We start from the raw sequence: 27,143 nt of genomic DNA on the forward strand, positions 1-27,143 counted from the left end.
GGACTGACACACTCAGGGTGAACACATCATCCGACATGTTTTGATGTTCTCTAGTTTGTTGCGGGAGTCTGGGTTAGAGTGAGAGCAGGAAGCTGCACTGGTCGGTTCATCGAGAAAATGTGAAAGATGTGAAATCCATCCTTGATCGACTGGCCAGCCCAGGATGAATAATAATTTTGCACTCAATCATGGATTTAAACAATTTCTGGACTTCGTACACGAGTTAGCAGGGTTAGACCATTCGGCCGATAGAAGATGCACAATGAATTGTTTACTTCTGATAGTTTCGATGATAGATGAAATCTCTGCTAACTGCGATCGTCGGAAATCACACCTGCGTCAGTTGTCAGGAAGACAGCTCTGTTCACCATTATATCACCATTGTTCCATCATTCTGCAGGAGGTTTGGTTTCTGAACCATCTCCAGTGGTGCATGACTGTGGCTCGACCTGCTGTCTGAATCCGGTTGATCACTCTGATTCCCCACCATGGTGCAATTCCTGTTATGCCCAGTTAAGGTGTCCATCTTCCGACAGATCGGAGATACAAAACTCCCAGTAATTCGCTCGGAATCGGACTGAAGTGAGAATGATCCCTTTAAAATTTGTTGAACAACACGGCGTTAGGTTCGAATGAGTGTACATTTCGCTAAACCTTGAAAACAAACGGTGACTGAAAAGCTGGAGGAAACTGAGAGACTTCTGTGGGAAGCACACGAAGAAACTGACTGCAGTATTGCAGTGAACAAACATCAAGGTAATTCTGCTCACTCTCTTGTGCTCTTTCATGTTTTTGTCATGATAAACCAACAACGGTTCCTCGTTAGTATAGTGGTTAGTATCCCCGCCTGTCACGCGGGAGACCGGGGTTCAATTCCCCGACGGGGAGACGCTGATTTTACAGCTCTTCTTCAAGAGGAATATTGTCTTAAAAAAAAACAAATAAAATGGAAGAAGTAATTTGGCATTGAAGTGATCAGTTCATGGACCATGGGAAGGTGGAATATCTCTTGTAACTTTGAGTGCAGAACTGTGGAGTCTTCAAAGAAGAAAGAAACGTTGCGCTGAGACTGTTTCTTTGAATCTCCCTGGGAGAGTGTATCCCGCACTGTTTGTTGTTACACTCAACGGCTGAGTCTATCACTCCGCCCACACTAAACCGTGGCTTTTGTTGTCAGCTATCAACTCTCTCATTGCCCCACAACGTTAGCAAACCAACTGACGAACATTATCTGTCACCCTTGATCTCTTCATTTGCATCCTCATCTTGTTTTGGAACGCATAATGACTCCGGGCCCCTGCTGTGCAAAGGAAAATCAGACTTTACAAAGAATTTTCTTGCCGAGGTTGACTGCACACTGTCTGTGAACATTCCTTGCCGAGGCGCTGGGTTAACTTGACTTGCTGTAGCTCTTCCCACTTCCCTTCCGTTCTGTAACGGACAACATGGATTGTGGCTGCAGTTGAATTGCCCAGAGAATTCAGGTCTCCTCAGTGATCCTGTCACCGACTAACCTGAAGAGGAGGGTTGTTGATCAATAACGTAGGCAGCCGTGCTTTGGGTCATCACTACACAGAGTGCTGTCAGTCAAGAAATTAAAACAATGTTCACTATCACCAACTGGAGTTGCACTAACTTCCTAGCAGGGATTCGAACAGGATTTGCATAACTACAGTTGCTGATTTTCTCAGATATATCAAAGATGTTTGTGGGACTTGAAAATCAAGCCCTGTTATCCAATTACTGCAACACTAGGGCCATACTGAAGCTCTCACGAGCCCTTTTTGTATTTCCCCAGTACAGGAACACTACAATCCATTAACGTTGCTCAGTCTACTTCATCCTTCAACGCTGCAGATGGTGTGCATTTGGAACAGCATACGCCAAATTGTTATAACCCCTTGACAGCGTTTGTTCAGACTGGAGACACCTTTTATATGGAAAGGGGATACCCTGGGACAATAAATACAGTAGGCCTGCCAGCCGACTCTGTAAGTGCCATCAACAGAAGTTGTGATATCACTGACGACTTATACGTACTGTTACCTACACCTGAACCCATTACCCCGTAGTTGCAATAACGGACTACACCCTCATCCTCATGATGCAGCTTCAAAGATGAGGATTCATGCAGTCCATTTCAAGAAATTTAATTCCATCGTTCAAAACAGTTCCATTGGGAAGTGTAATTTATCTGGGCAGTTCGGTCCAGTGCTCCCTTCACAGCTCTAACATTGTTACCAAAATAAAAAACAGACTCAATCTTGCCCAAACCTCGTCATCTCCATTTGGCCTCCAGTAGATTATTTTGGGTTCTGGTGAGGTTATAGCTGGACGAATCTGCGTGGATAACTTCTCTGACGTCAGCTCTGAACACCCTATGTGCTCACTATCATCGGCTTCCTAACTCGTGTCCTCTGTATTATTTATTTGTTTGTTTATTTGTATTTGCAGAGATTGTCGGCCATCCAAATTGCTGCAGGTCGCCTAAATGGATGTCGTGTCCCTTAAAGAGCTGTCAAAAACCTTACCAAAGCTCTTGACTGGCTTTTCTGTTATGGTTGGGGTGGCTGTGCCTGCGATGATGAACCAGAACTTATTCCCCACCTTCCCTTTCCTCAGCACCATAGATCTGGATTTGGTTGGTTTGAAACGCATCCGGGCCCACTCCACCAGCGTTTCGAGCCCCAGCAGAATCCACCGGCATCCCGTGACTGATTCTGTGGTCACTGTGAGGTCATCCATGAATGCCCTGATTGGTGGTTGCCGTTGAGTGGAATTCATTCTGTGCCTTCTGCACTCTGGTTCAGCAGACTTAGTGAGCATGTTCATGGCTAGGGAGAACAGTGACCATGTGACTTAAGAACTTTTTAAAAGCTATTATTAATGGTTTTGATATAGTGATTTAGATGCATATCATATTTTTTACTGAGTTAAGTATTGTATGTAATTAGTTTTGCTACAACAAGTGTATGGGACATTGGAAAAAAGTTGGAATTTCCCCATGGGGATGAATAAAGTATCTATCTATCTATCTATCTATCTATCTATCTATCTATCTATCTATCTATCTATCTATCTATCTATCTATCTATCTATCTATCTATCTATCTATCTATCTATCTATCTATCTATCTATCTATCAGTGTCACTGAGATAGTGCATCCTGTAATGATACCGATCTCCACTTTGTGCCAGTTTGATGTAATTGCTCCTGCAGAGACCCTCACCAGGAAGTCGCTGTAATGATCAGCGATAAGGTCTCTCATTCTGTTAGGGACGTAATGTTTGGTCAGTATGAGCTGCACCAGCTTGTGCGAATGGAGCCATGTGCATTTGAGAGGTCGAGTCACAACACCGGCAGGTTGCCCTTGTTCTCTCTGGCCTCCCTGATGAACTGTTTCACCACACCAGCTTGCTCCAGACAGCCCGGCACCCCTGAAATGCAGCTTTCTGGACTGATGCATCAATATAGATGTTCTTTGCTAGGCAGGTGCACAGCCGATTGGAAACGGCGCTGAAGAAGCTCTTCGCCTCGACACACAGCCGGGAGATGATGCGGAACTGGTATATCTAGGTGGCGTTTTCCTCCTTCGGGAGTCACACCGCTTCAGCCACTCTCCACCGTTCTGGGATCTTTCCCCTTCTCCAGAAGACTCGCAGCATCTTCCACAGACGCAGCAGGAATTCTTGTACACTTTGTACGAGGTGCTGCTTGGTCCTGGAGCCGAGCTTGCCCTCGCTTTGCGGATGAACTCTCTGACTTCCTTTAGCTGCAGCTCTGACATGTCGAACTGCACATCCGGTTCAGGGGATCTATTAGGATGTTGCACTCTCCCAACTCCTGCTCTCTTTCAGGATCACTGTAAATCTTCTTCAAATGTTGATCTATGTCTTCCTACGAACAGGCCAGTTTCCCACTGCGCCCCTGCCCCAGCAACTCCTTGGTGAATCTGAAGGGGTTGGCTATAAAGCAGCACGTTTTCGGGCCCTTTCACAACGCCACCTCCGATGCCACTCTGCCCGGGGGAGGCCCTTGATCTTTTTTCGTAGTATGTACTTCAGCTGGGTCAAGCTGATGCGTTCCTCTTCTCCTACCTCACCGTCACACAGGGCTGCTCGTCCGCCCTCCCTCTCGGGCACCCCGAGGGTATTTTTTTTTTTTTTTTGCTTTAGATTCATCGTAGCTTTTGTGGCGGTCCTCCTCTCAGAGGACACAGATTGGGTTGCCAGTCCGTTCTGCCCCGGTCGCTGTCTCTTCGGGCTGTCACTGACTCTCCAGTCGTCACCACTCTTTTCGTGTTGTCACGCAGTCTTTGCTGGCTGTCGCTGATGAACTCAGGGTGTAAGCTGTGTACGTACATCTACTGATGCCTCTGGACACACCTTCAGTGATGTCCCTGGAATCATCAAGTGCTTCGGGAATATGATTCATAAATAAAGATACTGAATTAAATTGATCAAAATCCACAGTTCTAATGCTCATTTACGTGAACAAAGGATTGTGGGCTGAATACTTTTTCGAGGTACAGTACTATAACTTCTCTCGATCCATACTTCCCAGATCCTGTCTATGATAATGAAATTAATGACATAGCCTTTATTTCCAGACTAAACATATCCCTACTCGGAACCAATTTGAAACATCCCGTGTTCTCTGCTGACGAGTTACAAAGCGCTCGTCCACTTCCACTTTACTCCAACTTCTGTCCAACATCCAGGGAGGCAATTTAAGTACTGGCACAGAACGCTTTGCTGGACGCATTCAAAAAAAATCTATCTCTAATCATTATACATAAAGGCAATCCGTTTATAATCTTTCAAAATTTAAAACTTTAAAACCTCTCAGCTCTGTTGTCAAACCAATGCCCTCTTGTTTTGAATCACCCCCTTCCTGGGGAAACAACTAAGCCTCACATTATCCATGCCACGCATGCTCTTATATACATGGCTTAAATCATTCCTAGTTCTACATTCCAGGGCATATGCAACTTTCTTTTAATAAAGGCCCCAATTCCAGCAACAACCTGCTGAATCTGTCCTGCATTCTTTTTATAATTTAATACCAACATTTCTATGGAGGAATGAAGATATTTATACAGAATATTCTCAGAAACACCTCAGCCACGTGTTACATAACTGCAACAACATTCCTTATTCGTTTATTCACTCAGTGCCTTGACTGATGAAGGCGTTCGGCTAAACCTGATGATCTTCATCACGCTATCTAACTGTGACACGCGTTCATTGAACTGTGCACTTGCACCCCTCGACCCCTCTGTACCATAACACTCCCCGAGGCTCCATCCTACACTGTGTAAATCCAACACTGGATTCATTTCCCACAATGTTGTGCTTCACATGTATCTGGATTGAAAGCCGTTGGCGATTCCTCAGCACACCCTGCTAGATCAACCCCTTGCACTTTTATATCGCTACCTACACGATCTACACTGCTGCTTATTTTGGTATTGTCACGAACCCCGTAACTGGGTCACTTATCAGCAAAGATAGAGAGGTCCGTTGAAGTCTGATGGTACTATTTTAACAGTATTTATTAGTAAAAATACACAAAAATAATATCAATGCAAACATACAGATAATATACGTCGTCAATACTAACTCTAACAGTGCGGGTATAATAATAATCAATAAGAAATAGCTCTATCGTTGTCTAGGGGATAATGTATTGTCCGATGGAAATATAAAAGTCACTCAGTTAATGCAGGCTGCAGCCTTGGTTGGAGCCGAGTGAGAGATTTTTAGAAACTTGCCGGCTTTCCTTTTTATGATTTCGATCCGTCGGAAGTCCCGTTGGTGTGGCCGTTCACTTGTGGCCTCTCCTTTAGCTAAGTCGTTCTTCCGTGATGAGCCCGCTACCCTGGCAAGGGAGGACGCACACGGGCCCTCACCGGCGTTCGTTATAAAACGCTGTCACTGGCTTTCCAGCGTTTCTCCGGGTGCGTCTAAAGGGGTTGTTCCCCAGACCCTCTTTTATCCTTACTCACGGGGTCTCAGATGTCAATCAGCTCGGGATGATGCAATCCCTCAACCAGCCCACTCTGGTCATCCCCTGAGGGGCTTCAATGAATAGTACAGTACTCAATACACAATTCCGTCTCCAAGAGACAATAGCCGTTATCAGGCGTTTTGTTTTCGCTGAGGCCAGGACACATTCCAACCCTTGTGGATTCTCTCTCATTTCCTAGGTCCCAGACCCGAATTAATAGCGATCTTGCGATTCTCAAAAAGGAGGGGGCTACTTTGTACCCTTCGGCCCCTCAGAGTTGTGGCACATTCGTATCAGTATAATTTGCAAACTAATTACGCCTTCTACTTTCACACCCAAACCATTCATAAAGAGCGCAAACAACACATTGAATTGAATGTAATTGAGTTGAATTGAAGTGAATTTAATTGACTTTATTTCTTGTATCCTTCACATTAGGAGTACGAACCTTTACGCTACGTCTTCGTCTACATGTGCAATGTGTAACTTATAGAAATTTGTAATTAAAAGAAGGATACTGATGTGAGAATGCTGTCTTGGACTCTACAGTTCAGCATTTAATACCATAGTTCCACCTCGGCTGGACAAGAAGCTCTAAGAACTCGGCCCTGACCCTGCCTTGTGCAGCTCTCCCAGTCAGTCTGCATCTTGTATACCTCTTTCAAGTCACGTCTCATCCTGCTCCCTCCAAAGAGAAAACTACACCTTTCCTCAACATGTCCTCACAAGACATGCTCTATGAAGTATAAAGTTCAATGTAAATATACTGTCAATGTTTACACGTGTCACTACATACTACCCTCAGATTCATCTTCTTTTTGGTTGTTCGCATAAGCACATCTGGTTCCATGGTGTAATGGTGAGCACTTTGGACTCTGAATCCAGCGATCCGAGTTCGAGTCTCGGTGGAACCTGATGTTATCCACAATGGATTATCTGTGAGAATTTTAGTGAGAGGGCTCATCGGTCGGGAGACCAAGCCTTTGTGTCTGATGGCCCTGCAGAAGGACTGAGTACGAGTTCCGTGATGCTGAGGGAGGATACAGTATTTTCGAAATTCGAAGACATTCGTGATGACTGCAGTTTATATTATTCTCCTTTAGTATTTTTAAGAAAGTGTTTTCTTTCTTGTTGGCGTCATGTTATTTTTATTGGGGGGGGGTGGAGCTGGTTGGGATTTGAAGTCTAATATTCCTGTTGGCGTTTTCTGGTGTGAGTGATCATAGCAGATGAATGTGTGGCTGAGGAGCTGGTGCAGGGGCAGGGTTTCAAGATTCTGGATCATAGATTCATAGAAAAGTACAGCACAGCAACAGGCCCTTTGATCCATTTGATCTGTGCTACATCATTTATGCTGCCTACTCCCATCGACCTGCTCTGGGACCATATCGCTCCATACCCCTACATGCACGCACCTATCCGAACTTCTCTTAAATATTGAAATCAAACTTGCATGCACCACTCATTCTGGCAGCTCGTTCCAACACTCTCACAACCATCTGAGTGAAGAATTTTGCATTCCTGTTCTCCTTAAACTTTCACCTTTCACCCCTAACTCACGCCCTCTGGTTGTAGTCCCTCCCAACCCCCGTGGCAAAAGCCCGCTTGTATTTACCCAATCACTGGGTCTTGATCTGTGCAGGGGTGATCGATACCAAAGGAATGGTTTGCATCTTCACTGGAAGGGGGTGGTGGTCTGTATCCTGAGGTTCATTGCTGTTTTTTCATCACACGTTTTCTGGCAAACGTTCATCGCAATTGGCAAACAAGAGAACATATACAGATGCTGGAAATTCGAGCAACAAACACAAAATGCTGGAGGAGCTTCACAGGCCTGGCAGCATCTATGGAAAAAAGTACATCTTCCATAAATGCTGCCTGACCTGCTGAGTTCTTTCAGCAATTTGTCTGGGTTGACCATCGTACGTAATAGTCTGTAACTTCCCTTCGGAATCGAAGACAATTTGATGTGGCTGAGCCGAGGCGAGGCGGCGGATCCTTTGCTGAGAGCGAGGAGGACACAAGCTTCGATCGATGTCAACGCTCTGCTGAAGGCCAAATGGAGGTGACGAGGTTCGGGCAAAATTGTGTCTGTGTTTTACTTTGGTAACAATGTTAGATCTGTGAAGGGAGCCCTGGTCTGAACTGCCTAGAGAAATTACACTTACCAATGGAACTGTTTTGCACGATGATATTAAATGTCTTATAATGGACTGCTGAATCCTCATCTCTGAAGCTATTTCATGAGGATGAGCGTGAAGTCTGTTATTGCAACTACGGGTAATGGGATCAGATTCAGGTAACTGTACGTACAATACCTATGTCACCAGTAATATCACAACTTCTGTTGATGGCACTGACACAGTCGACTGGCAGGCCTACTGTATTGATTGTCCCAGGGTATCCCCTTTCCATATAAATGGTGTTTCATTTATGAACAAACGATGTCAAGGGATTATTACAATTCGGTGTATGTAATACCAAATAGATACCATCTGCCAGCGTTGAAGGATGAAAGAGTCTGGGCAACGTTACTGGATTGTAGTGGTCCTGTTCTGGGACCGTAGATTGACAGAGAAAGCTAGAGAAAGCAGGATCTCCCAGTGGCCACACATTTTAATTCCACGTCCCATTCCCATTCTGTTATGTCTATCCACGGCCTCCTCTACTGTCAAGAGGAAGCAACACTCAGGTTGGAGGAACAACACCTTATATACCGTCCACGTAGCTTCCAACTTGATGGCATGAGCATTGTATTCTATAACCCGTTAATGCCCCTCCTCCCCTTTTTACCCCATCCCTGATTTATTTATTCCCACCTCTCCATTTTTCTCACTCTGCCCATCACTCGTTTGCCTGTTCTCCATCTCCCTCTGGTGCTCTCATCCCCCTTTCTTTCTACCTAGGCCTTCCGTCCCATCATCCTTTCTCTTCTCCAGCTCTGTATCCCTTTTGCCAATCACTTTTCCTGCTCTTATATTCACCCCACACCCTCTTATATTCTCCTATTATTTCGGATTTCCCCATCCCCCTCCTACTTTCAAATCTCTTGCTATCTTTTCTTTCAGTTAGTCCTGACGAAGGGTCTCGGCCCGAAACGTCGACAGTACTTCTTCCTATAGATGCTGCGTTCCACCAGTTTGTGTGTGTTGCCAGTGTAAACTGTGTCCGCCACACTTCTCTCCGGGATCCTGCAACAGCCGCTCTTTGTAAACCTGTCCGGTTCCGTGTCCTGCAAAAGCAAACACAAGGAGACTGGGACTAAACATGGATTTCCCCCCGGTATGGGGAGAAGAGGCAGGAATACACCTCACCGGCAGCTCCTTCCCACCCCGCCTTCACCGCCTTACCTACACCAGCCCGGGAATAGCTTCTCTCTACCCACTCACTCCGCAATCCGAGTTCAGTCGCTGTTACACTCCGCCTCTTTCCCGAAGCCGCCATCTCCGGAGTCAGTGTCGATCTCCGAGCCTGCCTGTAAAGCTGCTCTCAGAGCGATACGCTGCTGGTGGGAGGAGTGCACCGGAAGCGCCCTACTCCCGGGCCCAGGAGCTCTCCATTCCCGGCTGCTGTAAAATCGCTCCCGGGCTTGTGTTCTGTCGTTCTGTCAATCAGGTCAAGGGGCGGAACGACGCTGCGCATGCTCTCATGCTTGAATGAAATCATAGAGCGAAACATCGCCTTTCCTTCCCTCAGTTCACATGCTGAGCGTCTGTTCGGCGGGTCCGAGGCTGTCGGAGGGTCAGGGTGGATTTAAACCGGGCATTAAACACATTGCCCATTCGGCATCGTTCTTTCCAAAGTGTTTTAGCTGTTCTCCCTGCATTCTACAGTCACTCGGACACACTGAGGGAATCGGCATGAGTGCTGGGAAGTGTGTGAGTTTATATCTCACAGCAACAGCCCCTGTTTAATGTTTCGAAGTGACGGAATCGGTCACCGAGTGTAAGGCCGAACGGCGCTCAATTATAGACCCGATCATGGATTACTAGAGAAAAGCTGCTGAACACAGCGTTCTCGATAAACTCTCCCGTCCCGGGCGATCTGCCGACAGGGTTGTTTCATATTCTAAATGACCACTTCAAAACAGTTTTGTTTTATTCAATAATTCTCCTGTATTTCCAGTTATCATCTCCAGCAGGAAAAAGGTCACCGCGACAGGGAATCGAACCCTATTCTACCGATTGATTGGAGGGGATATTAACTACCACACTAATAAGGAATGAAGGAGGGTATGGAATCTGTTACACGGATTACAAACAAGAGAAAATCTGCAGATGCTGGAAATCAAAGTAATGCCCACAAAATGCTGGAGGAACTCAGCAGTCCAGGCAGCATCAATTGAAAAGAGTAAACAGTCGACGTTTCTGTCTCAGACCCTTCATCAGGGCGATCATACGGATGTCAGGGTATAAGAGAGCTCACAGAGTCACTTTGATGTCTGTTTGCTGAGTGTAGAGCAGGCGCCTTTCACCCATCCCCTCTCACTGTGTGACTGGAGGGGTCTCAGTATTCTTTAGCGATTCAGTCAGTTAATGAGTTCAATGACTGGCCAAAGGAAGGTCTCCCTTTAACGTCCAACTGCGTGTTCTTTCAATTGTTTGAAACATTTCTAATCAGGATTTGTTTTCCGCTTCGCTGATGCGTGAGGCAGGGAACCATTTCTAGCGCCGATTCTGTCAAGAGTCGATTTGCTCCCCAAATTTCATCAGTGTGTGCACTTTGCAACAAGGGGGGAGAACGCATTGGTCCTAGTTTATACAAATATCCCTGACGCGTACCGGGCGGAACCCCGCCCCCACCTCGGTTACTCAGACCATATCTCTGTTATGCTAATCCCAGCATACAGACCGCTCGTCAGGCGCTCCAGACCAGTTCAGAAGCAGATGAAAACCTGGCCAGCAGGAGCCATCTCTGCTCTTCAAGACCGTTTTGAGCACACTGACTGGCACATGTTCAGAAAGGCTGCAACTGATGGCGACTCTACCAACTTAGAGGAGTACACGGCATCAGTGACTAGTTACATCAGCAAGTGCATTGATGATGTTACTCAATCCAAGACCATCACTATACGCGCTAACCAGAAGCCATGGATGACCGTGGAGGTGCGTGCGCTGCTGAGGATCCGTGACTCCGCCTTCAGAGCAGGCGACAAGGCAGCCGTAACAACAGAAAAGGCCAAATATTCCCGGGCCGTCAGACGGGCAAAGCCTGCACACGCCCAGCGAATCCACAGCCACTTCCAGGACAGCAGCGATACGCGGCGCATGCGGAAGGGCAAGCAGGATATCACCAATTACAGGACATCACCTGACTGTGCGGGTGATGCCTCCCTCCCAGATGCGCTGAATAACTTCTACGCCCGTTTTGAGGTGAAAAATGACGTGGCGGCGAGGACGTCCACCCCCCCCCCCCCCCCCCACTACATATGACTAGGAGCTGTGTCTCACCGTGGCCGACGTGAGAAGAACCCTGAGCAGGGTCAACCCACGGAAGGCTGCTGGAACAGACAACATTCCTGGTAGAGTGCTCAGAGGATGTGCAGACCAGCTAGCAGATGCTCTCACTGACATCTTCAACATCTCCCTGAGCAGCGCCACCGTTCCAACATGCTTCAAGGCTGCCACCATCGTTCCCGTGCCGAAGAAATCTTCAGTGTCCTGCCTAAATGTCTGCCGACCCGTTGCACTCACGTTCATCATCATGACGTGTTTCAAGATGCTCGTCAAGAGGCATATCAGGACCCTGCTGCCCCCCTCACTGGACCCCCTGCAGTTTGCGTACCGTCCCAACTGCTCAACAGACGACACCATTGTCATCACTCTCCACCTGGCCCTAACCCACCTGGACAAAAAAGACACCTAAGTTTCGATGCTGTTCATAGACTTCGGTTCAGCATTCAACACAATCATCCCTCAGAAACTGATTGGAAAGCTGAGCCTACTGGGCCTGAACACCTCCCCCTGCAAGTGGATACCAGACTTCCTGACTGGGAGACTAGTCAGTCCGGATCAGGAGCAACATCATGTGAACAAAACAAAAGAAATGGTTGTTGACTTCAGGACGGCACGGAGCGACCACTGCCCGCTGAACATCGACGGTTCCTCAGTGGAGATCGTTAAGAGCACCAAATTTCTTGGTGTTCACCTGGCGGAGAATCTCACCTGCTCCCTCAACACCAGCTCCATAACAAAGAAAGTCCAGCAGCATCTCTACTTTCTGCAAAGGCTGAGTAAAGTCCAACTCCACCCCACCCCCCAACTTCATCACATTCTACAGGGGTTGTATTGAGAGCATCCTGAGCAGCTGCATCACTGCCTGGTTTGGAAATTGCACCATCTCGGATCGCAAGACCCTGCAGCGGATAGTGAGGGCAGCTGAAAAGATCATCGAGGTCTCTCTTCCCGACATCACGGACATTTACACCACACGCTGCATCCGGAAAGCAAACAGCATTATGAAGGACCGCACGCACCCCTCATACAAACTCTTCTCCCTCTTGCCGTCTGGGCAAAGGCACCGAAGCATTCAGGCTCTCACGACCAGACTATGTAACAGTTTCTTCCCCCAAGCTATCAGACTCCTCAATACCCAGAGCCTGGACTGACACCTTACTGCCCTATTGTCCTGTATATTATTTATTTTAATACCTGCACTGTTTTGTTCACTTTATGCAGTCCTGGGTAGGTCTGTAGTCTGGTGTAGCTGTTGTTGGTTTTGTTTTTTTTTTCTGTCTGTGTTGTATTTACGTAGTTCAGTCTAGTTTTTGTATTGTGTCATATAACACTATGGTCCTGAAAAACGTTCTCTCATTTTTTACAATGTATTGTACCAGCAGTTATGGTCGGAATAACAATAAAAGTGACTTGACTTGACTTGCTTTTGGAATGATCCTTCAGAAAGCAACTCGAAAACTGATAATCGAGTTACAGAACTGTATCTTATAGCAAAGGAGACGATCACAACTCGAATCTCCACTCGATCATGAGGCGATTGCGGTATAGTGGTGAGCATAGCTGCTTTCGAACCTGAGTTTCGGCCTGAGTTCGATTCTCGGTCATTTAAAAATCCACAATTTCATGCTATAAAAATAACATCTTTCAGAGCACTATGAACATGGAACTCTTGGGACCAAGTCGACCACTCACACTAATTGATGGGCGATTTTCTGTGAGTCTAAGCGTTTTATTAATTATCATTCAATGTAGTAAATCAGAGATTGAATTCATATCCTTCATCTGGGATGAAACCAACTGGACTCCGACTGAAAGATCGAGGACCCCAAATTAAATGAAAAACACAACGCTAGTTCCGGCAAGTCCGTTAGTTCCAAGGACTCCGCTCGAGGAAACACACACTTTCTGGTCAAATCGAACAGACAGAAAGACACCCGCATCCCGGATATTCTCTCCTTTCCCCTCTTCCATCGGGCGGAAAGGGCAAACGCCTGAAAGAACGTATCACAGTCTCATGTATAGTTTCAGTCCCGCTGTTTTGTCAACTGAATCGTTTCTCAGTACGATAAGGTGTACGTTTGACCTCACAATCCACCTCGGTGTGATGCTGCAGCTTATTATTTACCTGCACTGTTCTTTACCTGTCGGTGTTACACTTTATTCTGCATTCTGTTATTGCTTTACCTTGTGCGATATCAATGCACTGTGAAATGATTTCATCCCTATTAATAGTATGAACGGAGAAGGTTTCCATTGTATCTCGGCACGTGTCTGAAATATAACAGTTCAAATTCCCATCGCGGCAGTAGTAGGGAGCCCCGGCCTCCGTTCAGCGCAGCGTTTCCCAGCTGGCAATGAAACACAACAGAGAAGAAACATGTGCCGGGTCAGTAGCCGCCAACCTTTCGGTTAACAGCCGATGCGTCGCAGAGGCAGATTTTGAGGAAAGTAGGAATAAATGGTTCAATTCTGCGTTGTAGAACGTGACCAACAATCGCTGCTGGGCTGGACCCGGTTTTTCACAGTCCACAAGACTGGTTTGCATCAGACAGTCACGGAAAATATCAAATTCAAAATGTTGGAAATACACAGTTATCAGGACTCGAAGCTGCACGAGGAAATCCCAATGGATCCCGGGTGCATCGCCAAACAATTCGGCCACGACTACACACTCCCTTCTGATTTCCCTTCCGGTGTTTATCCAAACGGAAGAAGTGCTGCGCCTGTCCATTCACCTCCTGCCTCACAACATTCAGGGTCCCAAACAGTCCTTCCGGGTGAGGAAATACTTCAGCTGTGAGTTTGTCTGGGCCATCTAGTCCGTCCGCAACGAGTAGGATTTCCCAATGGTCAACCATATTATCTCCACTGCCCATTCCCATTCTGACATGATGGTCCATGATTCCTCTACTGCCACGATGAAGCCACTCTCGGGATGGAGAGGCTGCACTTCATATTCCGTCTGGGTAGCCCTCAGACTGATAGAATGAACATCGATATCTCTAACCCCGTAATTTTTCCATTCTCTCCCCTCTTTGTTTTAATTTTAAATTCGGGATTCCCTCTTGCGTCTTCACTTTTCCTCGCACGTCTACCGCCTCCCTCTAGTCATCCAATCTAATTTCTGCTTTTCAACCCTTTTTTTCTTTTCCTCCAATCACCACCCAGCCTCTCAATTATTTCCCTTTCCCCAGAATATCTACCTTTTGTTCTTACCTGGCTTCAACTATCATCTCCCAGTTTTCAAAACTCCCCTTTCCCCAACATATCTACCTTCCATCCTCACGTGGCCTCACCTATCACGTTGTAGCTTGAACACCTTCTCTTCCCCCGCGTTCTTATTCTGGCTTCTTCCCACGTCCTTTCCAGTACTGATGAAGGAACACGGCCTGACCCACCGATTTGTTATTCCTCTCCATAGATGCTGACTGACCCTCTGAGGTCCTCCAGTGTTTTGTGTGCGTTACTCTAAACTTGTTTCCCTTTGTACAAATCTGACTGACGTGCGTGAACTTCGCAATGGAGCAGCAAGTCGTTGTATTATTTAAATTGCACGTTGATGTGAACAAGAAGTGAAACATCCCGGCTCCTGGGCTCACATAAACGACCCGGAGAGTCGCAGTGAGATCCATGAGGCGGCGACCGGCCACTAGAGGGTGCCGAGGGTCTGGGTCCTGTGTAGCAGCGCACAACACTTCCAAGTTCAAAGTCAATTCATTACCAAAGCACAAATATGCTACCATTAGATGCGATTCCTTGCGGGGATTTACAGTAAGTGCAAAGAAACAGAATATAATCAATGAAAGAGTGTACACAAGACGGACAATCAATGTAGAAAACATAACAGACTGTGAAAATACAAAAACGTAAAATAAAAATAATTATATAAAGTTAACCAATGGGGGAGCATCCCTCCATGGAAAACATCCCCATGATGTGAGCAGTCAAGATGTGAAGAAGGAAACGTGGAACATTTGGCTCAGAGTTGGAGACCTCTTCCCAGAAACAGAGGGGTTCCTTATGGCAATACAGTGCCAGATGTTTAACCGAAAACATATTAGAAATATATAATAAACGTCCTACAAATTAATGACGATAAATGCAGAAAATGACAAGAGCCACCAGGAACAATCCAACACATTACAGGATTGAGCAGCAGTTTAACTCAATCTAATTATTTACACGGGGACAATCAATTGACAAACATCAGTCACCAAAATCTTGCTTTAAAATACAAACTCCACACCTCACTATAAATACAAACCTGTTCTAGATTAGCATCAGAGTCCTATACATTAATTTTTGTCTGATCCATTGTTACAGATAGTCGGCAGGATTCGAACCTGCGCGGGGAAACACCAATGGATTTCTAGTCCTTCGCCTTAACCACTCGGCCACGACTACAAGTGCTCTAATGTTCTTCCACCTATAATTTATATTACGGTAGAGTCAGATACAGTTATTTACAAATTAAACAATGGGATGTGTCATCAAAGACTATTTGATATCACGTCAGTTTAGCCAGTGATGTTTTGCAGAATCCATCGCTTTTGGAATAAAGTTTGGAACTGGGGTTTAAATGTATTACTTCACATGTTGTCATTGCTTTGCTCTTTGTTCTAGTGGTTACCCATGGTATTTTCCCCAGTGTGTGTTTTAGGGCAACTTTAATAACTTCAATGTTTGCGAGCACCATGCATTTGCACATTTATTTTTGCTGATTTTGTTTGATTTCATGCAGTTATATTGCGTTTCAATATAGAAACATAGCAAACCTACAGCACAATAAAGTTACTTCGGCCCGCATGTTGTGCTGAACATGGACTTACTTTAGAAGTTACCTTGGATTACGCAGAGGACTCTATTTTTCTAACATCCATGTATTTTTTTTTCCTAAACTCCATATACCAATAATACTAATTCCCGTTAAATAGACAATAGACAATATGTGCAGACGTAGACCATTCGGTACTTCGAGCCTGCACCGCCATTTTGAGATCATGGCTGATCATCTACCATCAATACCCGGTTCCTGCCTTGTCCAGATATCCGTTGATTCCCCTATCCATATGATACCTATCTAGCTCCTTCTTGAAAGCATCCAGAGAATTGGCCTCCACTGCCTTCCGAGGCAGTGCATTCCAGACCCCCACAACTTTCTGGGAGAAGAAGTTTTTCCTTAACTCTGTCCTAAATGACCCACCCCTTATTCTCAAACCATGCCCTCTGGTACTGGACTCACCCAGCATCTGGAACATATTTCCTGCCTCTATCTTGTCCAATCCCTTAATAATCTTATATGTTGCAATCAGATCCCCTCTCAATCTTATTAATTCCAGCGTGTACAAGCCCAGTTTCTCTAACCTCTCTGCGTAAGACAGTCCTGACATCCCAGGAATTAACCTTGTGAATCTACGCTGCACTTCCTCTACAGCCAGGATGTCCTTCCTTAACCCTGGAGATCGATGTACAGTATGGTATGAAATAGGGTACACTTGTCATGTTTCTTCATGTCTTTGTTCGGATAATATTTTTATATCCTTATCTGTATTTTTGATATTGTCATGAATGCTGCTGTTCCTTCTGTGCCATATTCACTGAGACATATTAACAGTAATGTGATCCCCAGGAATTTCCGTGGATCGAAAAAGAGGAGATGTTGGCCACGGAGGATTTAAAATATGTAAGATAACAACGAACTCGAATGGCTCAAGGACAGAGGAAGCAGACAGACCAAGTGTCTTTGTACCAGTCATGTGCTTGGAAATGAAGATGTCATTTTGTGGAACCGCTTTACATCTTCCATTTTGAGAGAGGAAAATTTCTGTTTTAAAGCAAACACAAAGTTGCTTCAGGTCATCTGCGGGTGAAGAGATATTTTCCAAATTCGAAATTATTTGTGAGGTGTTTTTGATATAATATAACATGCAAATGTGTGAATGTTGGGGTCAATGCCTGTCTGGAGGGATTTAAACTGGTTTCTAAAGGGAACAACGAGCCATAAGTTACCAATTGACGCTTACTATGAAGAGGGAAATAAATGGAAGCTGGCCTGGAGCAGAGCTAGCAAAAGGGAGAATTCAAGCCAATCAGATGACCTACGGCCAATGTGGCTGGAATGGGACAATTGAATTGGAAAATATGAATATAGAAGTGGAAACTTCGAATGTGCTAGCAGTGATAACTCTTTCCTGAAACCCACCATCGCAAGGAAGATCCCCCAAGTCACTGCCTGGGAGAAGAAAGGATCGATCACGTGGCCAACTGAGCTGCCTTAATTTGGTGATATAGTTGGGAAAAGTAGTCTGAGTGAGTATTGGTGCAGAGGGAACAGCAGAATTCTTGTTCTAAGTTGTTGGCCTGGTGTTGACATAGATACGTTGCCGTTTATGCAGAGACAGTAAAGTGCGAGTTTTGATTATTTACAAGTTACAGACTGAATTTCTAACCTTGTTCCATTGTCAACACTAGTAGGACTATCGATGGCCTGGAACAAAAATACTCTTTCAGATGCACTTCAGAAATTCCATTTATCTTGCACAAAAAAAAAGATCTGGTTAATTTAAATGTCCGATCGTTGTAACCCTATCCACATGACATTTTCGTGTGATTTGCCAGCAGATCTGCTCCTCAATCATCTACCAACTATGGAGAGAATCTCAGGATATTCCCAGCAATGTGGTTGTTGGTTATTATTTTATTCCTAAACGGAACTCACACCTACTAGGAGTTATTGATAGGTTCGTGCCCTGAGGTAGAAGAAGTCAGTTTTAGAAAATGTAACTCAATTATTTTTCAACATAGTCTGCTCCTACATTTACACACTTAGTCCAGAGTCGTGGATCTTGGACCTCCAGAAAGTGTCCAAAGCAGGGGTGATTTATAAGTTCGTGGCCTGATGTCGATGGAGATGAGTTATACAGCTCTCGTTACATGCACACGCTGTTCAACTCTCTGAGTGATTGTTCAGAAAGTGTGATAATAGCTCATCGGGGTGATTGATAAATTCGTGGCCTACGGCGGAAGGAGATGAGTTACTAACTTCAAACTTTCTGCATTATCTCTCAAAGTGTTGGTCCGCTGGTGCATGTAACGGGAGTTAAAAACTCACTTCCTTCTACCGTAGGCCACGAACTTATCAATCACCCTCGTACAGATACATCGGCCATTCTAAAGAACATGCACGATCACGATTTGTTTTCTCATTTGCTGATGTGTGAGACAGGCACCATTTGCAGCCCTTCCGACTCTCTGAGAGTTCGGCTCTCACTCAGTCCGATCGCTGGTGAATGCTCATTGGCTGTTGTATAACTCCCTCTGTTTGAGGATGGCGATGCCAACTGGCCGCAATAAAACCTGCTGCAGAGTGAGGATTGATCCGTCAGAGAGCAGCTCGGGGTCTGTGGAATCACATGGTGCATGGGAGACGCTTCACTACTCGAAACTCCAGCAACATGGAGCGATAGTGCTATAGGGATGAGCATAGCTGCCTTTCAAGCAGCTCTCCCGGGTTCGATTCCCGGCGATCGCCGTGTGCTGTGCCTGTTTTTCAGCACCTGTCTCACAAACGTCTCGGCCTGGAATCACTCAGCCACATTACTTCTTTCTCTGTGAAATTAAAATTTCTGCCCGTTGTTCGTCTGCCATTTTAGCCCAATGTTTCTCTTTCCGAATGTCTTACCGCCATCGTGTATTGGTCTCGCCCTATCAGAGATGTCCCCCTTTTCAATTCCCACGCAACTTCTCACCTTCTTTGACACTGAAAGTTATCTTCTTCTCTCAGAATTTCTAATTCAGTGTCATGATCAGAAAGGTTAATCCCGTCTCATCACTCACAAATGTTTCTTGAGGTAATGAGTGTTTCCAGTATTTTCTGTTCAATCAGTTCAATACCAGACACAGCTTCATGCAGCGGAGAACAAGATGTGTTGGGCAATCGCTGAGCACGACAGGAATTGTCGTTTTACCCGCGAGATTCTCAACAAATCTCAGAAAGTGATGGAGTGAGTGGACGGAAACTTAAATTGGAAGCACAAGTTTTTATTTTTTAGTGAAAAGTGTGTTGTGTACACAGGTGACGTGACGGCGATTTGCGGTAAAATATTCTGCTGAAGAATAGCAGACGATGGTTTGGATCTTCCGGCCTCTGGATATCGGGCCCAGCACATTCCCGCAGCGCCATTCTGCTGATAGGTAAATATCTCTGTTCTTCTCTTGTCTTTTTATTTGTTAATTTTGCCGTATTCCCCCGATTATGTATTGTTTTGTTTGTTGAAATATTTTGCATGTCTAATTTCCCTCGTGTCTCTCTTACGCTTTAACCTTCCTCCCCGTCCTCCTCCCCCTGTTCATCGCTTCCTACCCCATCCGGTTATTATCCGGTCGCTGTGTTCCGACCCAGCCGGATATCTCGTTCCCGACATTTCAGCAACGGATGTGATTTTCATTATCATTCTGACCCTATTCCTACGGCCCCGCAGTCAGACACACTGGTTATCTACCTCTGTGTCTCCTTCCCTTCCTTCTCTTTGTCTGCGGCTGTTATTTAGGTTAGAAACACGGGAGATTCTGCAGATGCTGCAAATCCAGAATACAGAATGCCGGAACAAATCACCAGGTCAGACAGCATCTATGGGGAGAAGTAAACAGTCGATATTTCGGGCGGGGATGCCCCCTGGCCCGCTGAAATTCTCCTCCACTTTGTGTCTGTTTCTTTAGACAGACTTCGACGTAAAGAGCAGCGACGGCAGTCTGAGGTGCAGCGGAGAATACACCCACACTCCGGGATTTATTTTACCAATCCCGAGTCTCGTTCACATCCCAATCCGGCCATATGATCGAATGAAGGTCAGAATTCCGTCAGTTCTGAATGGATCGCAAATCACTGGGTCTCAATGTTAGAATCTGTATCCTCTGTAGGGTCTGGCCGTCGGATGCCTTGCCATTCTCGTACCAGACGGTTTAGAAAGTGGTTAAGAGACCTAAAATAAGAGTTTTTAGTGCTAATGTAAAATAAAAGCTATCTTAGAATAGTGGCAGGGGATGTCTCACCGGCTTCAGTCTCCTCGGAAGGTGGACACACCGGTGTGCTATCTTGGTGATCTCTGTGGCTTTGGTGGTCCACTCTCTCTCTCCTGAGGAGCCATTTATTTGCGGTAATGAGCGGTCAGCCTGCACCTTCCTGATTTCGTCCTGTCCACGTTGAGTTGGAGCTTCAAAATTCAATGCTCACTAGCGTGGAGATGCCGGGGATTGAACCCGGGACCTCATACATGCAAAGCATGCGCTCTTCCACTGAGCTACATCCCAAATTAAAATGCAGAACTGTTCAGGTCCAAACCTTCCTGCATATCACTATTGAGATACAGTGTAATCATTGATAACACAGATAATAACGAACATTTCTTCCTCTGCGACCGGAGAGGACTCGGGAATCCTTTCCGATTCAGCTATTTCTTTGTCGAGCACTGGCCAGTGGACACGCTCCCATTTGTGCCTGATTGTGCAATGGAATGAAGAGCATTCTCCAGCAGGATTTATTGTCTGAGAAATCGATACAGCGAACGATTTGGAAAATTGAGAGAGAGAGGGAGAGAGAGACTCCTGTGCAAGGTCCTCTCATCTTTTTCTCCAGTCCTGATGAAAGGTCTCGGCCGGAAAGACGGAGTGCGCTCTTTCCCTGGCCTGCAGAGAATAGATGACATTAAGATACCTCAATGCACAATGGGTTAATCTTTCCAACCAAATAGAAACCTCCGCAAAAGTGAAAAAGGATAACAGATAAAAGTACATTCCAGCCGAAAGCCAGTTGATTTCCTTGAATCTACCAATGATGGGATGGCCTCGTATTTAAAAGCGCACTGACAGAAAATTGTTGTTGGCAGGAGCTGACATAGCAGAGGATGGTTTCGATCCATCGACCTCTGGGTTATGGGCCCAGCACGCTTCCGCTGCGCCACTCTGCTATGAAAAAAAAACATTGCTCTTCCATGAATGATGTGCAATCTCTTGTGTGTGTGTGTGTGTGTGTGTGTGTGTGTGTGTGTGTGTGTGTGTGTGTGTGTGTGTGTGTGTGTGTGTGTATGTGTGTTTATCGTTCTGTGCGTGTTTACGCGTGTGTGTCTTGGTGTGGATGTGTGTTTTTGCTTATCTGTGTATGTCTGGGTCTATGTTTCTATTTGTGTCTGTGTCGGTGCCTGTATATGTCTTTGCTTTGTCAATGCCTGTGCACGTCTCAGTCTGTGTCTGTGTCTTTGTGTCTGTATAATGCCCGCATCTCTGTCTGTGTCTGTTTCTGTCTATGTCTGTGTCGGTGCCTGTATATATTTAGGTCTTATCTGTGTCTGTGTCTGTGTCTGTACATGTCTGGGTTTCCGTCTGGGTCTGTATATGTCTGTGTTTCCATCTGTGTCTGTCCATGTTGCATCAATTCCATCTTTCCCCCTTATTCATACCCACTTACTTCACTTTCTGTTGTTAATTCCTTGTTTTACCCCTTTCTGTCTCCACTTTCGTTTCTTTTTTCCTTACTTTCTGGACCACCCAGTTATTCTCTCTGTGTCGTTTATGCTTTACCCCATCTTGCACCTCGTTCCCGATATTTCGCCATTGAATGTTTTACCTTATTTAATTGTTAACATGGACAATTCATCCCTCTTGTGGGGCTTCTTATTACAAAGCAACATTTTGAGCCACACTCGGCAGTCACTACGTTCAATCCGAGGTCCCATTAACGTTCCCATCCTGTCCTGATCATTGAATAAATGTTGGATTCCAAGTTGAACCAGAAGTTCACCTCGTCTCCCTGCGACCGGAACTCGCGGATTTAGATGCTGACTTGGTTTCCGCATCGCAAGCACGTCCCTCAAACAATCCCTTCACCGGGATTTAGTTAGACCATAAAACCATACGACATAGAAACAGAAATCGGTCATTCAGCTCAGCGAGTCTGCTCCGCCGTTCCATCACGGCTGATCCCGGATCCCACTCAACCCCATACACTTAACTCCACCGCAGTCTGCGGCTGAACATTCCACAGATTTGTTGCTCTGGATAAAAATAAGATCCTCCTTACCACAGTCTAAAGGGACGCCCCTCAATTTCGAGGCTGTGCCCTCTAGTTCTGGACACCCCCACCATAGGAAACATCCTCTCCACGTCCACCTTATCTTGGTCCTTCAGCATTCAGTAGGTTTCAATGAGAATTATAGTTGTTGCTCTAATGTTTAGAACATCACTGCCGAGCTTCCGTCCCTTCCCTAAATGTGCGGGTGTTTTTAGAATTCCCCTGCCGAGGACTGATATACAGCAAGGAACGATTCTAAACTGTCCCACGTGTCACAGGCTTATCCCGGCGTCTCAACGTGGCAATGTCTGTGTCGTGCCAACCATCGTGCGGAAAATTTCTTCATCTGGGATTTTCCACCTAGTTTTCAAACTTCACAAACAACAGTGTTGAAGTGCTGGGTTTGAACCCTGGACTTCACTGAGCTACGTCCCCAGTGGCAAATGAACGATGATATCATCTGTCTGAGACTCTGATCACAAAGGATGGACGTTGAAAGATAGACAATAGAAGTCGGAGTAGACTATTCGGCTTTTCGAGACAATTCCGCCATTCATTTTGATCCAGGTCGCTCATCTAACCTCAGTTTCTCTTCCCGATCACTACGCACGCCCTTTCATCCCTTCTGTATATGAAGATATGCTGACCTCTCCTCAATTTATTCTCATTGTGGGGAGCTGCGACAGGGAGAAAAGGGGACGTGACTGTCTGACGGTCCCACACAATTGACCTGTAAAATTGAAGGAATTTAAGGCAAAGAGCAGCAACAGGCTTTTTAAATCAGAGTATTAATTTAAAAGACCGACGTAACAGTGGATGAAGTAAATGTTTCACCAAACGCAAGACTGCACATTAGTCCTGAATAAAAACAGGAAATTTTTGGAAATTCGCATTCACGTCAAATTAAGGAGAAAATATTTCAATCAGAAATCACTTGTCAGATTCTTGTAGACTGAAACAGAATGATCATTAAATACCCAAACTGCAGTCGGTAATGCCGTCAACCGAGTCATGAGGATGTCAAATTGTGGATTTATTTAACTTGCACGAAGACGTGAACGGAACATCCGGACTCCTGGGTCGGAAAATGATACAGAGAGGCACATTGAGGTCAATAAATCACCCAGCTTGCCTAAGAGGCCATTGAGGGTTTGGGTCTTGTGTTACACCAACCGCCACCAGAGGGCACCGAGGAGCCGGTAACCGCCGCAACACGTATTGGTTGCAGGACAAACAGTCGTCACTTTTATTGCCTTTTCCCGCCTCAACATTACACTCTCCTCCTACTTTCTCCCATCAGGTGCATCAGCACAACCTACTGTAATGGAATACGAAGGGAAGCTTGATGGGGATCAGATGCTACGTACCAAATCTATTTTAACTAAAACGTTGAATAGGGTCCAACACGACATAACCGTCCCTGCCTCAGGTGCCAGTATAACCTGCAAATTGGGCGCCATAGTTCCACCCATTACATGCATAAACAGCTTCCTACGTTCCAAATAATATCTGTGCAACATCATGATCACATGTTTCATCCTCTCTGGGACATTACAAACATCACGTGACACATTCCCCTGCTACCCAACAATTGCCAATGAGAAGTGCAAACACGTATGTCCGACAATTAGTCTCATAAACCACACATCTTCCCTCCTATTCTTTCCCAAAATGTGCCACTCTTGGACTGATGGAAACAAACTATAATACCACCTCCCTGTGGAACTGTTATCCCAGACTGTCTGCTATTACCCAACCCCAGGCAACCTAGTGCAACATTTGACTTCATGCTTTCGCATATGAACTATAATATCTACCTCAGACATAGCAAGTGTCTGTTTAGCTGTAACATCTGCCCTTTCATTACCCGACACACCCAGATGTGTAGGTGGCAAGGAAAACTGTACACTCTGGTGAGTCTAATTGGCCCTTTCTCCTCTGAGCGACGGAGCCTGAGAAGTAACCTGATAGAGATGTATACAATGATGAGGGACATTGAGCGTGTGGATAGCCAGAGGCTCCCCCCCCCCAAAGGGGTGAAATGGCTAACACGAGGGTGCATAGTTTTAAGGTGTTTGGAAATAAGTACTGGAGGGATGTCAGGGTTAATTTTTTCACACAGAGAGTGGTGAGTGAGTGGAATGCACTGCCGGCGGCGGTGGTAGAGGCGGATACAATAGGGTATTTTAGGAGCCTCTTGGAAATTCTAGGCAGTTTCCAGAGTAGGTTACATGGTCTGGACAACATTGTGGGCCGAAGGGCCTGTAATGTGCTGTCAATTTCTATGGTCTGTGTTTTGTGTTCTTCCCGCTCACTTCAGAGCATATAGATCATAATACACTTCCATCAACAGATCAGCTATGGTCTTCTTAAAGACTTCGATTCCAAACTCCACAGTACCGAGGCAGTGTCTGGGCAGATCACAACTCTGTTTGACTTGTTCAACCCATTGCAGACTAATGATAATGGCCATAAGTTCTGTTGTATAGATAACTGCTGGTACAGTACACAGTAAAAATGAGACAACGTTTTTCAGGACCATGGTGTTACATGACACAGTACAAAAACTAGACTGAACTATGTAATAAACAACACAGAGAAAAATAAACAACAACTGCACTAGACTACCCACCTACCTAAGACTGCATAAAGTACTCAAAACAGTGCAGGCATTACAATAAATAATAAGCAGGACAATCGGGAAGTTATCTGTCAGTCCAGGCTTGGGCATTTAGGAGTCTGATTGCTTGGGAGAAGAAACTGTTATAAAGTCTGGTCGTAAGAGCCCGAATACTTCGGTGCCTTTTTCCAGATGGCAGAAGGGAAAAGAGTTTGTATGAGGGGTGCATGGGGACTTCATAATGCTGTTTGCTTAGCGGATGCAGCGTGTAGTGTAAATGTCCGTGATGGCAGGAAGAGAGACCCCAATGACCTTCTTAGCTGACCTCACTATCCGCTGCAGGGTCTTGCGATCCGAGATGGTGCAATTTCCGAACCAGGCAGTGATGCAGCTGCTCAGGATGCTCTCAATACAACCCCTGTAGAATGTGATGAGGATGGAGTGTGGGAGATGGATTCTCCTCAGACTTCGCAGAAAGTAGAGACGCTGCTGGGCTGCCTTTGCTATGGAGCTGGTGCTGAGGGACCAGGTGAGATTCTCCGCCAGGTGAACACCAAGAAATTTGGTGCTGTTAACGTCCTCTGCCGAGGAGCCGTCGAGGTCAGCCGGAAGTGGTGGCTCCATTCTCTCCTGAAGTCAAGAGCTATCTCTTTTGATTCGTTCACATTCAGAGACAGGTTGTTGGCTCTGCACCAGTCCGTTAGCCGCTGCACCTCCTCTCTGTAAGCTGACTCGTTCTTGCTGATGAGACTCAGCACAGTCGTGTCATCGGCGAATTTGATGATGTGGTTCGAGCTGTGTGTTGCAGCACAGTCGTGAGTCAGCAGATTGAACAGCAGTGGACTGAGCACACAGCCCTGGGGGGTGGGGGAGCCCCGTGTTCAGTGTGATGGTGTTGCTCCAGATCCGGACTGACCGAGGACTCCCAAACATGAAGTCTAGGATCCAGTTGCAGAGGGAGGTGTTCAGGTCCAATAGTCTCAGCTTTCCAATCAGTTTCAGAGGGATGATTGCATTGAATGCTAAACTGAAGTCTATGAACAGCGTCAGGACGTATGTGTCTTTTTTTTTTGTCCAGGTGCGTTAGGGCCAGGTGGAGGGTGATGGCAATGGCGTCGTCTGTTGAGCGGTTGGGACGGTACGCACACTGCAGGGGGTTGAGTGAGGGGGGCTGCTGTGGATAAATATCCCTAAGCCCACCCGGTTACTAACTGTGTTTTTAGAACCATCTGTAAAGTTAGGCAAAAAGGAAATAATACGGGCTGCATAAATGACCAGACGCCCTCTCACCACCACAAGAATTTGTTTATCCTCTAGTAATCTCAAATCTATTCCCACAGCTGGAAATGTCCATGATGGACCTCCTGGCCAGACCACTTGTCCAAAAATCCCCAAGACCATATTCCCACCCATATTCTGTCAGTGTCTGCAGAAAACATTTATCAGCTCTGCTGGTATATTCCCAACAAACCATTAAAACAGAATTAGTCTGACGTCAGGTCCTCACCCTATTAATCAAGTCCAGTTCGTAGGGCTCATTTTCTCCTCTCGGAATGTCGAGAAACATCTCGCCTTGTTTAACCTCCGATGCATCTCTAGCTGTGGTCGGGAATGCTCCACTACAGAGTCAAAGTGCACTGGTCTGTAGAACGTCCGACCTGTATAAAACTGAACGAGCTGCCTCTCTATAAATGAAACAACCTGTATTAAAGGAGGATAAAGTTTCAACAGAACAGCCCTGGAAGAGCCACAGTCATGTCCAGTTAACGACCTGCTTACATTTATGCTCGAAAAATTTTATATAAAACTTTACATATGCTCTCCATATCAGACTAAGTCCGATATATTTAAACACAGGAACACTGGACAGCAAACTCTCATACACTGTAAGGTGAATATAATCCGCACCATGTGTCCGAGTAAAACACACACATCCAAAATGCTGGTGGAACACAGCAGGCCAGGCAGCATCTATAAGGAGAAGCACTGTCC

General features: G+C 45.8%; 4 non-coding genes across 4 annotated transcripts; 2 read left to right on the forward strand and 2 right to left on the reverse strand.

The window, feature by feature from the left end:
* Window positions 1-816: 816 nt before the first annotated feature.
* Window positions 817-888, forward strand: trnad-guc (transfer RNA aspartic acid (anticodon GUC)). Its single transcript has one exon. It is a non-coding gene; the product is annotated as a tRNA-Asp (tRNA).
* Window positions 889-6,852: 5,964 nt separating this feature from the next.
* trnaq-cug (transfer RNA glutamine (anticodon CUG)) lies at window positions 6,853-6,924 on the forward strand. The gene has a single exon. It is a non-coding gene; the product is annotated as a tRNA-Gln (tRNA).
* Window positions 6,925-15,788: 8,864 nt separating this feature from the next.
* Window positions 15,789-15,870, reverse strand: trnas-aga (transfer RNA serine (anticodon AGA)). The gene has a single exon. It is a non-coding gene; the product is annotated as a tRNA-Ser (tRNA).
* Window positions 15,871-21,359: 5,489 nt separating this feature from the next.
* trnam-cau (transfer RNA methionine (anticodon CAU)) lies at window positions 21,360-21,431 on the reverse strand. The gene has a single exon. It is a non-coding gene; the product is annotated as a tRNA-Met (tRNA).
* Between the last annotated feature and the right edge of the window lie 5,712 nt (window positions 21,432-27,143).

This window comes from Hemitrygon akajei, chromosome 28 (assembly GCF_048418815.1).
Source record: "Hemitrygon akajei chromosome 28, sHemAka1.3, whole genome shotgun sequence".
Taxonomy (NCBI): Eukaryota; Metazoa; Chordata; class Chondrichthyes; order Myliobatiformes; family Dasyatidae; genus Hemitrygon; species Hemitrygon akajei.